The following is a 16,153-nucleotide window of genomic DNA, read 5'->3' as shown; positions in this document are numbered from 1 at the left end:
ACAGAAATATATACAGCAGCTAGGAACAGGGACAACAAAGCAGAACAATAGACAGGAGTGTTATTTAACCAAATATGTGAAACATACAGTAGCTAATTATAAATATCATATGAATATATATAAAAAGCACCAATGAAAAAAAGATGTATATATAAGTCAAGCGTTCTATAAATTGTAAACTTAATGCAAATAAATGAATTCTGAATGGATATAAATGGACTGGATGATTATGCAGAGTATATGTATACATGTCAATATACTATACAACGTGTAGGATTAATATTGACAGTGACAGGTGACATGCATGGAAGAGACGGTTCTGGTGTCTGGCTGTTTTGGATTTCAGAGGGTTGTGGCGCCTGCTAGAGGGATCTATCCGCCACTACAGAGAGAGATTAGGAGTCTAACCTTAGAGCAAGAAGAGTTTTACCACATCATGCCGTCAGATTTCCCTGCATGCCTTCAAGTCAATTAATTCCAGGTCAATGTGGAGTTGTTTCTGTTAAATGGTATACCTCTGAAGGAGTGGTAGACTGTCTTCATTATTTTCTATTTTAAACAGGATTTTTTTGGATTGGTTCATGTCGACTTAAAAGTTGTCCCTATGTAAAAGGATCATTGATGAGCTGTCTGGAAAGACTCGACCCAACCTCATTCTTCATATTATTTAGGAAAACTCTGATAAACAAACTAGAATATGAAAAAAAGACTACTACTTAAAGGATTGTTTAGCATAAAAATGTATCTTAATGTACTGAGTAATTATAATAATTTACTTTGACCTTCAAATAGGAGATATCAAGCCTTATTTAAAAAAGAAACAGGTAACAATGCGTTTAACCATATTATATTATATTATACAGAGCGGTTGTACTACTGCAAAAAACGCCATAAATATAAAGTTTGTAAAGTTGCCATCCGTGCTTCACTTGTTTTCTTGATGATGCACTTCTCTTTATGGACCTGGAACAATGGAATAAAGTCACAATAAGAGAAAGCTGAAAAGGATACTGAACTATAAAGATAGCTATAGAGTTAATACAGTGAATGTACCTGTTGTTATAAGTTCACATTACGGTAGTTTGAGGTTTCCACAGGATCTTCATGCTAACTGCTTTTTTCAAGACCGCTGAGCTGAATTGAGTGAAAAGTGGCATCATTGCCAAATTCTTCAGCTGGTCCATCTAAAAATATGAATGTTTTCAATATCAACCAATCCCTTTGAAAACAATTGTTCCCTTATTGTTCACATAAAAAGCCTTCGTACCATTCCCAGTGTCTTTGCAACCGCCGATTGAGTGGTAGATGGAAGTATCACCTAAAATCAAGACAAAGTCACATTAGTCACTGAGATATAACGACTTATATTCAAGTTCAGTGTCAGCCTGCAGCAGAGGAAATGCTGCAGGAAAGTGATCTTGGTCTAATAGCCTTGAAAAATAAGGACCAGTCTTTTTAGACCGCTGCATTACAAACCAGCAGTGATATTAAACCCAGTCGTGAAAGTATTCAGGAAGGCTGACCTTCAAGAGGAGAGGTGTATATGTGCTCTGGAGTTTCATCCTGGTTGACACATTCATCCTGACGGGCACTCTGAGGTTGTGGGAGTCTAACACATGTGGGAATTGTTGTACATTTAGCAGGAAGCATGAACAGTATTGCTGTGAGGTTCAAAGTGGTAGAAAAGACTGATGCACCAACCTTTCAGTGCATGGATCTGTAAAACAAGACATTTATTGTCATTAATCTTGTATTATTAGGGTACTTCCCTTTAGAGTTATGACATAAGAATGTCTTTCTCACCCTTGGACTTTATGAAGCGATAAAGCGAGAGCAGGATAATAATCAATGCAGCTCCAGTGAGGACGCCAATGAGCAGCGGCACAATAACCAAAGTCATTTCAGTCCTGGACACTGCAGACAGAAACGGTATTATTTAAATATAGCTGTAAGACGTCAAATTACTGATTTCACAGTGAGCCTTTTGAGTGACTTCAAAGCCTGTGCTTCTTTATTTTTGATCAGAAAGTTGTATGTTGACACCAGTAAAGGGTTTGAGAGCAGTCATTAAGTTAAAATATATATTTTAATGAATGTTATTGAAGGGAATATCCCAAAACCCTTAATTCTCTATGATGAATAAGTGCTTCTGTAGCATTTTGGTAACTTTCCACCATGAAATGCAATGAAATCACAAAGAAAAACCTTGCAGAACCGTGTAAACATACAGTGGACAGTGACGTTGACAGCGTTGCTGAACTTTTCTGATCCGGACTCACACCAGTACACTGCATCAGTGTATTGTAAGGTGTGGATGTTGCATGTGGATCCAGTCATTGTTCCCCAGTCGTAACAGGCTGACAGGATGCCCGTTTCACTAAGCCTCATCACTCTCCATTCCCTGGAGTTCCCCTCACAGCTCAGTGACAAAGACTCAGAGGAGAAGTGTTGCACTCTGTCAGGGTTCAATGTGAGAGACGCTGTCGAGTCAGAATCTGAAAAAAACAACAACACATGATTATACCTCAAACCAAGTAAAAGGATATTTTACATTAAGGGGAGTGGAAATAAGCCTTCAGCTTGTGGTCCTTTTAACATTTTAAAAACCAAGGTATTTTTTAGGATTCTGCTCGAAATAACATACCCACACTAAAAAGGGTGTATCTCTGCAACCACAAGGGCCATTTGAATAGTTATTGTGTTATAATAAAGGCAACACTTGTGTTCAGATGTGTAAATATTAGTATATATGTTACTGGTTAAGAGTAAATAAAGATTGAAACAGCAAAAATAGAAGTTAACGGTCCGCCTCACCCAATAAAAGTGCCATGGTGCTTAAAAGGTGTTCATTTGCTTTCTGGAGAGCATGTGAGCTCATTACAGCGGTGTAACATCAAAGGGTAGATATCAACATCACATTAAACTATTTTGTTGGTGTTGTTCTATAAAGCTGGACGTTTTAATTAATTTAACAGTTTTTGATAAACACAGAATGATTGAGTATTTCAAAGATTCTCTTCAGTTTTGAAACAATTAGAGATAATTATAAAGTGTAACTAACCATGTACACCCTCAAACTCTGCTAGAGCCATCACTCCAGGTAAAGGATGGAGTAAAGGCAAAACAAATAATAATTAAGTGTCAAGTTCCTCTTTTTTAAAAAACATCAACTATAATGCAGAATGATTTGGCCATCATTCTGTCTGGGAAGTGGTTGTGAAATAAACGTGATGCTAGCATGAGTAGAGAGGTCATGGGCTTATATAATTGTCCTTGGTAAATAAATATGTTTTTTAAGAACAACAAAGGAATACAAAAATATACTGACCTCCAGACCAAGTGAACTTAGGTTCGCTAAACATAGAGTACAACACTGGATCTCCTCTTCCAGCTCTGCACACATATGCTGTTGTGTTTGATGGTCCAGGAATGATGTAGGAATCCTGTTGAGTCCCATTGGTGCTAGTTAGCGGCACACGTTTGTAGGACTTTTCTATTAAGTGAGGAACAGCCTGATACCAGAAGAACCTCCATCCTGCAGATGGATGTTCAACACTGCAGGTCAGAGTTACTGAGTCTCCAGGACTCAGCCATGATGGAGACACAGTGAGGACAGTCTGAGGTTTATCTGTTGGGAAGTGATTTCAAGGTTTTATTATTACTTTTTTTAGGGTATATAAGTAAACTATATAAGAATATATTCATAATAATACAATATATATATATATATATATATATATATATATATATATATATATATATATATATATATTATACATTATTTGAATTAATCACTCACATTTTGAGCTCATTGTCAATTCGAAGACATCACTCCACTTAGTTGAAGACTTTGGGTCATCTTTGTCGCTGCCATTACATCGGTATTTTCCAATGTGGCTTTTATTCACACTAATCCTATATTCTTGTACATTTGGAGGTTTTATTGCGCTCCTTGTTGCCCATTTGTACTCCCACACAGTGTTCCCTCCGTTCTTAACCTCACATCTGAGAGTGATCGTCTCCTTTGTGTATATCTTCGGCCAATTGGGTTGTACGGTCACAACAGCCCTTTGTGTCTCTGTTCATATTGAATAATAATACAAATTAGTATTATTATAAACTTTATATATGTAGCACCTTTCTTAAAAAGGGTTGCATAAAACAAACACAAATAAAAACAACGAATAAAGTTAAGAAAAGATGAGACGCTAATGATGTAGCCTGTCTTATCTCAATAAGCAGTGTTCTACAGTCTGGGGTCTCTAACAGCAAAGGCCTCGCAGGCAAAGAGATTATCTAAACTGCTGCAGCTACTCAACCCAATCTCACGGAAATATAAATATATAAATAGCATGATGTTTCCCGACATTTAGGCAAGTCATGATCCGGCACTGAGTTTCGCGTGCTATTAATACGGCACAGTTAACGGAGGTTAGGTTCACGGTAAAACATCATGCTTGGGCCTAAAATAACTTGCGTATATCGTCAACTTTACATGAGTATGGAAAACATGTCACTTACTTAACTTAAAACAAAAAAAAGACAACAACAATCTCTGTCTACTGACAGTGTTTGTTTGGCTCATCCACCATAAGTAGTCTCTCTCACATCTTACTTCCCTTGTTGAGAGTGTTTCATAGTTAATAACACGCAAAAAGCAAGAAAGGCGTACTTATTGCATGGAAAATGTTGTGTCATTCATACACCAGCTGGTGAGAGCTGAGTTACTCTACTGGAGAGGGACATAACTATGTTTTCTTCATAAAAGTGGTGGAAGATACCGCGGTGTTAATTGATGTGGCTGAGAGGAAGCGTGTATATTAAAAAACAAGAATGGACTCCTTTGGACCATCAGGATTAAAATGAGCAACAGAGCCACATGCATTTGCTATAACAATAGAAAAGGTTTTGTTGGATCGATAGTAGATGTAGAGCAGAACCCTTGAGCCGAACCAGGTTTCTGGACATATTTAATAATATGATGTTAATGTTATGATTCAATTTTGTTCCTGACTTTGAGTAATTTGGTACAGATTTATATTAATTAAATGTGAATAAAGAGAAATGCAATAAAGAAATTAAATTGTGCAATCACCTATAGCGTGTCCAAAGTAGAGGAGTGTATTCAGCACTAAAAAAAAGATCAATACTTAATTAGACAATATTAAACTGACAAATTAAAGAGGTAAACACAGGCATTTGAAACTATAGTTGCATAGGTAGAAAAATCAAGCACATATCACAATTCCATTACATAATTTATCAGTGCTCCACTAGATGCCAGACATGTTGATACAAATCATGAGCTGCTCTCTCAAACAAACTGGAAACATTTCTGTCACTTAACTCGTCTCACCACAATCATTCATCTTAATCTGAGCCACCGACAATGAACGTTAATCATGTACTCACAGAATATCTCCAGCTCACAGAACAGAGTGGGCCTCATCCTCACATCCAGCACTGCAGCGAATGAAACAACGGAAACAAGCTTCCCATTTCATATCAATTACCTGGAAATTACTGGGTGTGAATATTTAGTAACAACTAATCTTTCATCATAAATCTCTTTTAATTGTAAACCTCCACTTAGTAAACTCTTATGTTATAGTTTTAAGTTATGAAGCTCTGGTGCATCATCTTAAAGGGTAATCTGACATGAACATGTCAGAGTGCATCAGGTCAACACATATAGTGCATAAACTGAGGGAGGTGTACGTACCGCGGATGCAGACACATTCAGCAGCGGAGCGCCGTATGCAAAGAAGGAGCTGAAGTGTTGGAGGCGATCAGCATCCCTGTGGAGAGGAACAAGTCTGTTTCCTCCTCTGGCCGATCAAACTCTGTGGTGAGGAGTACATAAAACACATTGATGGGCGGAAAGGGGGACAGCAAGCCAAGTCTGGCCGGGCCTGATAAAAATAAATTCACAAATTAGAGTTGAGTAGGAGAATGTCGGTGAGATCTTACAGCAGTTTTACATTAAACGGTACAAATTTACCGTTTGCTTTTTTTTTTTGTGAAAAAAAGTAGAGGCTTTAATCCATCACCTTGGCAATTATATCCCTGATCACAATATTCACTATGTGCTGAACTATTTTAGCATACATAACATACATGAATGCATACATTTAACATGTCTGATATGGCTGTGTGAGGTGTTGGGCTGAGGGTCAAAGCACCCACCTGTGCAGAAGTGTTCTCTACTCTCTCTTTACTGTTTTCTATTTTAAACATGAATTTACAATTGCTTTCGTGTGTCTGTTTTTTTTTTTTGTTTAAGCCCAGAGATCAGGGAGACATCTCAGGCTGCGCATCATCTATTTTGCAAATGGATTAAACATTATGAGAATGTACTTCTTTACACTAAGAGAAAGGGGAAACATTTGGAGCTGTTTTTATTTAAAGGTTATTATGATGATGATGGTTTTTACTGGTTTGGCCAATTTTAGGTAAAATGGCCTGCATGTGGTCGCCAAACTAAAATCTGGGATGTGGGATAGTTGAAAAGAACGGAGCCATCGTAAATGTTATTTAGTTAGAAAAAAGGGATATTGGCTGAAATATGCTGAAACTATTCTTTAATAAACACAAACAAATGCAGACAGGCTGCATCAATCATACTCCCATTTGACTGACATCCCCCCCCCCCTGTGGTGAAACCTCTCCTAAGTGGTCACACCTGTAGAAGCTTTCGTCTGACTTTGACGCTGCAAAGATTTCCAGATCTGGTCTTGTCACTTTTTTGGATGAGTTTGTCATGTTTGTAGAAAGTGACATTTTTTTTGTGTCCTCCGCATGCAGCCAAAAGTAACGTCTTGTTGGAAACTGTTTGCAAATAAAAACAGAAATTAAACAGAGGCCAAAACCAAGACCTCACGCCACACTCTATTAATAGACACATGTGACAGTTTTATAATATACTTGTTTTTATGTACTGGTATTCACTCATCAGACATAATCAAACTGGCTTAATATGAAAAAGATAATAAACAAAGGCATCAGCTGGAGTGTGATATATGAGACCAGATGTTTTCTACATGTTCTTTTTTATTTATTTAAGCCCTCACACCACATCACTGTACCAAAATATAATTTCCTTAATTGGTATTTCTTCTTAACTAGAGATGGAGCGAAAACCAGCCACAGCTCAGCTTGTCAGTGTAAGATAATTAAACTCAGCTTCACTTCCCGCACACACCAACAAAACATGTTGCCGGATTATTGTTTAGACAGTGTTATCAACGCCAGCTCTTTTCTACACAGCAACACAATACTATTATGTAATTATTAGAATATTATATAGTTATACTGTAAGTTAGAATGCTTATCAATGGAAATCATTGAATAAAAAACAGCTGTTATTGTTGTGGTTTTGAATGCAACTGTCCCTCGTGGTGCTGTTTTTTTTTTTAAATGAGGAAGAAGATGACCAAAATGGATTTCATAACATTGTGAGAAAAACTTGTCTGCAAGATTGTTGAAACATTCAATTTGAATGGGTTTGAAAAACTATACAATTTAACAAATACACCAAAGTGGATGTGGATGAATAAAATAATATGTAAAAGCTTAACTTAAACTTAAAGCTCAAACTTGTAATGTTACTTAGATTAAATTTAATTCCAGATGGGTGAGTAACAGCTGGATACAAACCGGTTAGATACAACGAGCACAACACAAGATCTTCACCTTAACATGTACCAAGTGACAGAATTCAGCTTTTAGCCATGTGTGTGGACAGATACTGTAAATAATTAACAGATTGTAATTATGGAAGTGCATGTGAAACTCTAAATATATAACCACAGCAGGCTCACCTTAGCCGACCTGCATTGTCTGAAATAACTACATGAATTATGTTTTATGACCCGCTTTGAAAACTGAGCAAAATAGTGTGTGTCTGGTATTTGTATAGCAGAGTAAAGAAATCCAGCTGTCTTGCTCGTGATTATTTAAACACGAATATGGTCTTTTCATGTTATAATCTTTTCCACTAAATCACAAAAAAAGATTTAAAAACAGAGAGAGGAAGAGCTAAGCGCTCTGTTTAACATTTTACATCATTTATATTTCATAGTTTTCTTAATAAAGCAGCATTGAGAATATAGTATCATCACGGTTGTTCCCATAGGCCTCTTAATGAACACTTATCTTTAGTTTCCTCAAATTGTTTGCAAACACACAAGTTCACACAAACATAACTTCTCAGTTCCTCTTTAAACAAACAAAGATGACTTGCTGCGATAGGCACATTTACACCACATTTACAAGTTTCTCAGGTGGCACAAATCGACAAAAAGAAGTTAACAACATGCTCTAAATGCAACTTGATATATATTTGAATAACATGTTCTTATATTAAGATGTATATGAACTTGTTTTTTTGTTCGCATGAAATATAATTTCATGCAACCAAAGTAGTATATTATCTCGGGTTATACATTATTGTTTGTAGCTGTGGCTGAATCTGTCCTTAAATAGGTGGTGCAATATAGTAAATGTACCAAGAAAGATGGAGTTCAAGTTCAGAGAGTGTTCCCAACTCAGTGATTTGAGACACTGTTGGAGTATGATTCATCAGAATAGCAGCATTGGTTATATCTATTTGTTTAAATATATCTAAATGTTTGAAACCCACATACATGACATCCACATATTGCGACCTAGTGTGAATATAGTGTGGTCTGAATGGGCTCACATACAGAAGGCGTAGCAGGTGTATGGGGAGGCTATCATGGAAAAGGCAAGCGTAGGCCGCTGGTGCTGTGATAACAACAGCCGAGCTGTGATGAAAAAAAAGAGGAAAAGGCTTTCAACTCCCACTAGACAGATACAGCTGACCATGGCACATTGGTACATGCAATAGACACATTAAAAACGTTACACACATAACCCTCACCCACATGACAGGAAAAGGGACACACCTGTGATGTACTGGGTTTGATTAAAAATGATTGACACATCAAAGGAAACGGAGGAAGAGCTTAACAGGACGAAGGCGATGTCAGCCACACTATGAGGCTGTGGAAGAACAGAATGATGACTCGGCTTGTATTCTTTGCTTGAAGGGTAAACTCTATTAGATCGAACTCTGTCTGATTCTAGTGCTTTCTTCAAAGAACGGGTATTACGTTTTGCACAAGAATAGAGTTGTGAAACAGTAGTTTAGACTTCATCAACTGGCCCGGTCTGAACTTCTTTTCCGCCACAACACTTTGTACATTCTAGTTGGATGATTGCCATGGAGCTTTTATTGTGAGGGGAAAATGCGCCAAAAAGTTTAGCCAAATAATTAAAAAATGTAAAAAACTGCATCAGTTTGTTTCTCCACCTTTCTCTGATACCTACCGGATACCAGAGGAATTTTGTATTTTCATTCAGACAACACGATTTACTTTGGACAGTGCATACAACATGTACACACCACACACCACAGGTGGTTGCAACAGCAGTGGGAATATAAAATAGTACATACAGAGATAAAATGCAACACTAAGTGTTTCAAGTGGGTTTATTGGATGCTTTATTCATCAGTCTTATTTCTGAGATATGTGCTAAAAGTGTGCTGTGGTCAAACAAGTCTAGTTGAGTGAGCTTTGAGTCAAAGGGAAGGAAGAAGAAAAAGAAGGTGGAGAAAACGTCCAATCCAATGCTGCAGTTTCAAACTTTGCTCAAAGTGTAAAAGCTACAAAAGCCTTTCAGAAGCAGAGGACCAGAGTGAGAGTGGATGTGAGGATGGCACTCACTTTAGTTTACTTGCTGGGGCTTTTCTGTGAGTACTTTTTGTTTAAATCATAGTTTTATAGAGAAAACATTTTAAATGCAAGAGGTGAATAGTTTCTGTCAGTTTAAAAATGAATGATGAAGTTTCTAACTTTATTTTAGTGATGAATATACTCCTCTACTGTGGACACGCTCAAGGTAAATATTTTTTACTCACTTAACCCAATTCTCCACCTATTGTCACTCTAACTCTAACACATAATACGTATGTGTCCTGTTTAGTTCATTTATGATGAACAAATTTCACTCTTTGTGTTTGTTTCTAGATATTTTGCTGTCCATTGAGCCAAACAGATCCACTTTCTTTACTGGAGAGTCTGTCACCTTCACATGTGCCATGAAAGAAGGAGAAGACACTGACTGGTATTACTCAATCAGGAGGGATGGTCAGATGTTTCTCCGCCTCATCCCAGATCAAAGATATTCATCACCACCTCTAACTCCAGGTGACAGTGGTGAATATCAGTGTGTTGGTGATCACAAAGGCTCAAGACCTTTGAGAAAAGAATGCAATAAAATCTCTCTAACTGTATCAGGTGAGTGAACAGAGTTTTACCATCATGACCAAGTGCACGAAATGCACATCATTGTTGTTCTTATGGCTTAAAACATATCTATGGGATGACGGGAGGAAGGTTCACGATAAGTGCAAGACGTCATGAGCGCTTCTGTTCCGTTCGGAGAGCAGTCTACGATGTGCGATTTGTTAAGCATTACGTCACATTTCTGACTCTGTTCCTTCTTTGCAAAGGATAAATGTCCTGATTAATGATTTTACAACCGGTGTCGAGTAACAATTTTTCTAACATAACTAATGTATTGTAGGGATAATGTATAAATGTTAATTAGTGTAAGATTCAGAAACCTTAAAGTTTGACCACTGATGCTGTTTATGCAGCTGTATAACCGTGTAATCCTGAGCTTCATGTAAAGGACCAATCATCACATAATCTTGATCATAAAAATAAAAACAAAGAAAGATGGACAGAATTCAGCATTTTACATAAATAATTTTACATAATAAGAGACACCATCCAATATTGTATCCCTTTTGAGAAATGAGTCAGTGATAAATTAGTGACAACATGAATGCATCAAACAGGGCAGGTGAGTGTGGCGCCTCCTTCAGGGGAAATGTACTCATTACTTAGTGAACCTGTCATTTATTACAGCAAGAGTGACTCCAACTTAATGTTAAATTATAAGTATGTTAAAACATAAATAACTGATACCTTGTAACATTGTTAATTTAATTAAACTGATTTACTAAAACAAGGAACTAACGGTGTTACAGACAGAGACGTGGTCCTAGAAACTCCTGCTGCCTCCGTGTTTGAAGGAGAATCAGTGACTCTTCACTGTAGACATCGAAATAAGAGAAAGCAGAAGAATGCTGTCTTCTACAGAGACGGATCACTTATTGAAATGGACACAAACCCTCCAAACACAGATGAAACGAGCATTTCTCTAAAGTCAGATGGGAGCTCTTACATGTGTAAATTTGACGACGAAGAATCTGAACCGATAAAACTGAGAATTAAACGTAAGTAGTTTTCATATTAAGGAGCTGCAGACATGTAGTAGCATTGTTAGAGTGAAGCGGAGTGATGACTTATCTGAATGAGCTTTGAGACACTTAAAGTTAAAACAAAAACAAGAGTGTGTGTAAAGTGTCATCCATTGTTATAAGTATGTTTGTACTCACTTTAATTAATCAGTGTTAGATTCACAAGCACAACCACTGTTGTGTTTTTGTTCTACATTAAAACAGAACGACCAAAGTCCCGACTGAGCAAAGACTCTCCAGTAGGGAACAGTGTGACCCTGACCTGACCTGAGTGGGAGTATCTATGGAGAACACCCAGCAGACACAGACCTCAAAACCCAAGTGGCTCCATGATTAGACCATCACACAGTGGAGACTACTGGTGTAGAGGCAGACTGAAATATGAAAGCTCTTCAACAGAATGGAGTGATGCTTTCACATTAAAACCCAGTAAGTTAAAAGTTGTCATTCATTAAATGTTAACAAAATATATTTAATGTTAGTTTGGTTAATATATTTAAAGACAGTGTAGCTTCACACCTGTATTACACATCTGGAGACAGAACACATGATGTAGGTTACAAGCGGTGCATGTAATCCACTGATGACTCATCATAACATGTCTTCCCAACAGATAAACCTCAGCCTGTCCTCACTGTGTCTCCATCATGGCTGAGTCCTGGAGACTCAGTAACTCTGACCTGCAGTGTTGAACATCCATCTGCAGGATGGAGGTTCTTCTGGTATCAGGCTGTTCCCAACCTGTCAGCCTCCTACAGCTCTGAGCTGCTACCTGGTAGCACCAATGGGACTGAACAGGATTCCTACATTGTTCATGGACAGACGCACACAGCAGGATATGTGTGCAGAGCTGCAAGAGGAGATCCAGTGTTTTACTCTCAGTATAGTGAACCTACGTTCATCTGGTCTGGAGGTAGGTTTGTTCAGACTAATTGTTTCCTTCTCTCTTTCCCCCAAACCTTTAAACAGGTTTTAGATGTAATATGGTATTAGGAATAGTTTGATATTGCTGCTTTTACATAAAGGTTCACTCTGTTACTTTTACATCAATCAATTCCCTCCAAAATGCAACTATACTTTTATTATAACTACACACTATTTAGCATTAGTAAAGCATGAATAAACACTCAATTCATCATTTATAAACCATTATTCTAACATGAACACTCAATAGTAACTCATTAGTATGCAACTCATAAACACAGTTATAAATGTTTTATTCTTGATTAATAAGCTTGACCATTCTGCGTTTCATGATTGGGTTTTCATACTTTATAAATGATGGATTCCCCATTTGTAAATGAAGTATTAAGGATTTATAGATGATTAATAAGATCATTTAAAAAAGTGTTTGTAAATGATGACACAATTATTTAAATTTAATTTATTCATGCATGTATTTATTCATATAATAATTTAGATATGCACTTTATAAACGTATTTTAATTCTGCATGTCATGATTTATTCAGGTAGTTTCTACTAGTTAAGTATTAGTTAAGTTTCCTTCTGTGTTCTTCAGATTCTCATTCAGCAGCGTTTCTCTCAGTGAGTCCTGACAGAATGCAGTACTTCAGCAAAGAGTCACTGTCACTGAGCTGTGAGGGAAACTCTACTGAGTGGAGAGTGAGCAGGTTTTCTGAATCTGACCGCCTGTCATACTGTTCTGTCTGGGGAACAAAGACTGGATCTACATGCAACATGGACCGTTACTGGACTAGTGGAGTGTACTGGTGTGAGTCTGAAACAAGACAGTTCAGCAATGCAGCCAACATCACTATACAGAGTGAGTTTATTACAAAAACAAATTTCAACATTCTATTATAAAGTGTTGACATTTATAGGTGACTTGTATTAACCAAACTTATTTTCATAATGAGTTTAACTGAATCTCTCTTTTAACAAACAATTCAACAAGCTAGTTTGTGTCATCTTTATGACTATAGACATCATATCAAACCAGGACGATCTGGCTCCAGCTTGGCTCCAGTTTTTACCCTTTTTAAACCATTCTGTAACACACTGCCACTGAATTTACATAAGCTCAAAACATATTGAACATTATTTATAGCTGTAAATGTAACAAGTACATTTCCAAAGGGACATATTTTTCAAAATGCCAGATATTCACTCAGTTACTTTATGAGTCAGTATAAAAAATAAAAAACTATGAAATGTTTTCTCATCATTGTACGTCAGCTTGTTCAACCAGATGATGTGTTTGAGTCAAACTTCCTGTTCTTTGATCTTTTTACAGGTGGTGATGTCATCCTGGTGAGCTCTGTCCATCATGTGACTGAGGGACATTCTGTCTCTCTTAGCTGCAGGTTGAGGACAGAAAAGATTCTTTATAATGTGGACTTCTATAAAAATGACAAACTCATCCCAAATCATGCCAGCGGGGAGCTGTTTATCTCTGAAGTTACAAAGTCAGATGAAGGTTTTTATAAATGTGAAGGAAGTGATTCACCACAAGGTTTGAAGAGTTTGACGTCACCACAGAGTTGGTTGTCAGTAAAATGTGAGTATGATTCAAAACTGAATATCTTTTGTAATCTGTGTTACAGTCTGAGGTAGAAAAGTTATAACTGAATTAGAAGTTGGTTTAAACTATTTGTTTTTGCAAGACATACCTGTGTATCTATTGATGATTTATGTGTATTTGTGTGTATATTCTGAAGATGCTGCAGCAAGCTCTCCATTTCCCGTGCTGTTGGTTGTTGGTCTGGTTTGTGGAGTTTCACTGATTATTCTCCTGCTGCTGTTTCTGTATTGCTACAGAAAGTCAAAAGGTGAGATCTTTTCCTTCTGATATTATTTATTACACTCTAAGAAGTCAGACTCACAGATATAATGACATGTTCTGCTGTAACAATAGAACAATTTACATTATAAAACCATGTAACAGCAAAAGCCTTTTTCTTGCAGAGTCCCGCCTCATGAGGTTGGTACAACACTCTCTTCTCTCATTCTGAACATAACAGCAGTACTTTACACGTTCCTCATTAAATACACTGTATTTACTTCATGTTCTGGGTCCACCAGGTCTCAGAGCACCAATCAGAGCCCAGCTACAGACCACATGACCAACCAGGTTGAAACTCAAAACAATACGTATGCCGCTCTTCTCCATGGTCAGCTTTCATCCTGATTAATTAAATAATTCATAATTAACTTTGACCCTTACCATTTCTGGTTGTCTGTTTAAGAAGATTACATACTTCATACAATGTGGTTGAAATGTCTGATATGACCTTGTCTTGATTGTCACGGCTCTGTAGGTGATTATTGTGTCTATGAAACAATGAGATGCTCTGAAGAAGCTGAACATGGTACAGTATATATTGTGTGTTTATCACAGAGATGATATAACTAATAAAATAAGATGATGAAGTGACTGATTGACAATCTCTTAAAATATAAAAAGAAAAATATTGATTTATATTGATTGCCAGAGTGAGTGCTTTTGTTTTATGTCAAGAGAATAACATGCAATAGTTGAGATGCTTTTGTCGACCAGCAGTGTTTGAATAAAGGAGAGAATATGGTCTTTTCATGCATTCATCTGCTCCTTCTAACAGGAGAGAATAATGAACCAGAGGAGAGCGTTTACTCCAATGTGACGATGGGAACAGCTGCAGGTACAGACAAGTACAACAGACTTTGTACTGCGACTTTGAGTGTTTTTCTTTATTACTACCACCAGGAGACACCAATGGGCAAACACAACACTGACAGTAAATAAGAGCTTTTCAATATTTGTCTTCTTCTTCCAGGTCAATAAAACATCTGCATGGACAGAACCAGTGGAATGGATAACAACATGAAAAACCACGCCCATATCTTTTTATGTAATTACTGTTTGCTTGTAAAGTATTTGAACTGGTCATGTTCTAATCTAATTAAATAGGAATAGATCACAGTGTTGGACAACCTGTCATTTTGATGTGAATCTGATCAACGTGGAGCCCTGACTACCAGCTTCAACACCAAAAAGGGTCCTTATATGGTATCAGAGAACACAAACCTAAAGCCCGGACACAGCCCTGCGGTGAGCAGGCCTCAGCCTGAGACAAACGTAAAGCAGAAGTCGTGTATGGGCCCCTATACTCTTAACAGTCGACAGAGAACAGGCCGTTGAGATGTGCAATGTTGAGACGTTGCACAACGTGGCAGGTCTGATTTGACTCGTTAGGGAACCAGGCGGCGGAGAAGCTGACCTACCGGATCCTCACAGGGGTCAGAGGGCTATAAATTAGACGTTTAGGTTAAAAGGTCACAGGAACGTGTGTTCTCGTGACCAGAAAGGTTTGATTCTCTTTACAGGGTAAAAGCGATGGGTATTTGTTTTATTTTTCTTAATTGTTTTATTTTCCTTAATATGATATATAATGCTATAATCTAGTGATGCTCCGGGTCAACGAGGAGAGGGTCTGGGTGAGACCATGATCCAATTTTGCATAAGAGTACGGTATACTGGGGAGATACTCTTGACATATAATCAATGCTTGGCAAAAGTTAAATATGATTAGAAAATTAAACTATGGTGACTCTTCAACGACCTTTGTATTAAAGTGATGATAAAAAGTTGATTTGTAACATGTGTATGTGTGAGGACTGAGAGGATGAGCGGAAACCAGGCTGATAAAACTGCAGGTGAGAAAAGGAGAAGTAACACAGGAAAGAGCGGGGGTGTAAGAAAGCTCAGTGCTTCAGCCCCTCTAAAATTAAGGGATGTCCGAGTTGAAATTTGGAAGAGAATAAGAAGTTTTTGGGCAGTCGCGTTCGAGCGAGTTAGGTGA

The 16,153-nt window shown here is 37.4% G+C and overlaps 1 long non-coding RNA gene across 1 annotated transcript; it reads right to left on the bottom strand.

Moving 5' to 3' along the window:
• Window positions 1–787: 787 nt before the first annotated feature.
• LOC306734883 lies at window positions 788–1,286 on the bottom strand. The gene is made up of 3 exons (XR_013770978.1): window positions 1,268–1,286; window positions 1,054–1,184; window positions 788–963 (listed from the first exon to the last, which is right to left on the bottom strand). It is a non-coding gene; the product is annotated as an uncharacterized lncRNA (long non-coding RNA).
• Between the last annotated feature and the right edge of the window lie 14,867 nt (window positions 1,287–16,153).

Source organism: Taurulus bubalis (assembly GCF_910589615.1).
Source record: "Taurulus bubalis genome assembly, chromosome: 3".
In the NCBI taxonomy this organism is placed as follows: Eukaryota; Metazoa; Chordata; class Actinopteri; order Perciformes; family Cottidae; genus Taurulus; species Taurulus bubalis.
The sequence above is the reverse complement of the archived record's forward strand: the minus strand, read 5'-3'. Positions and strand labels throughout refer to the sequence as shown.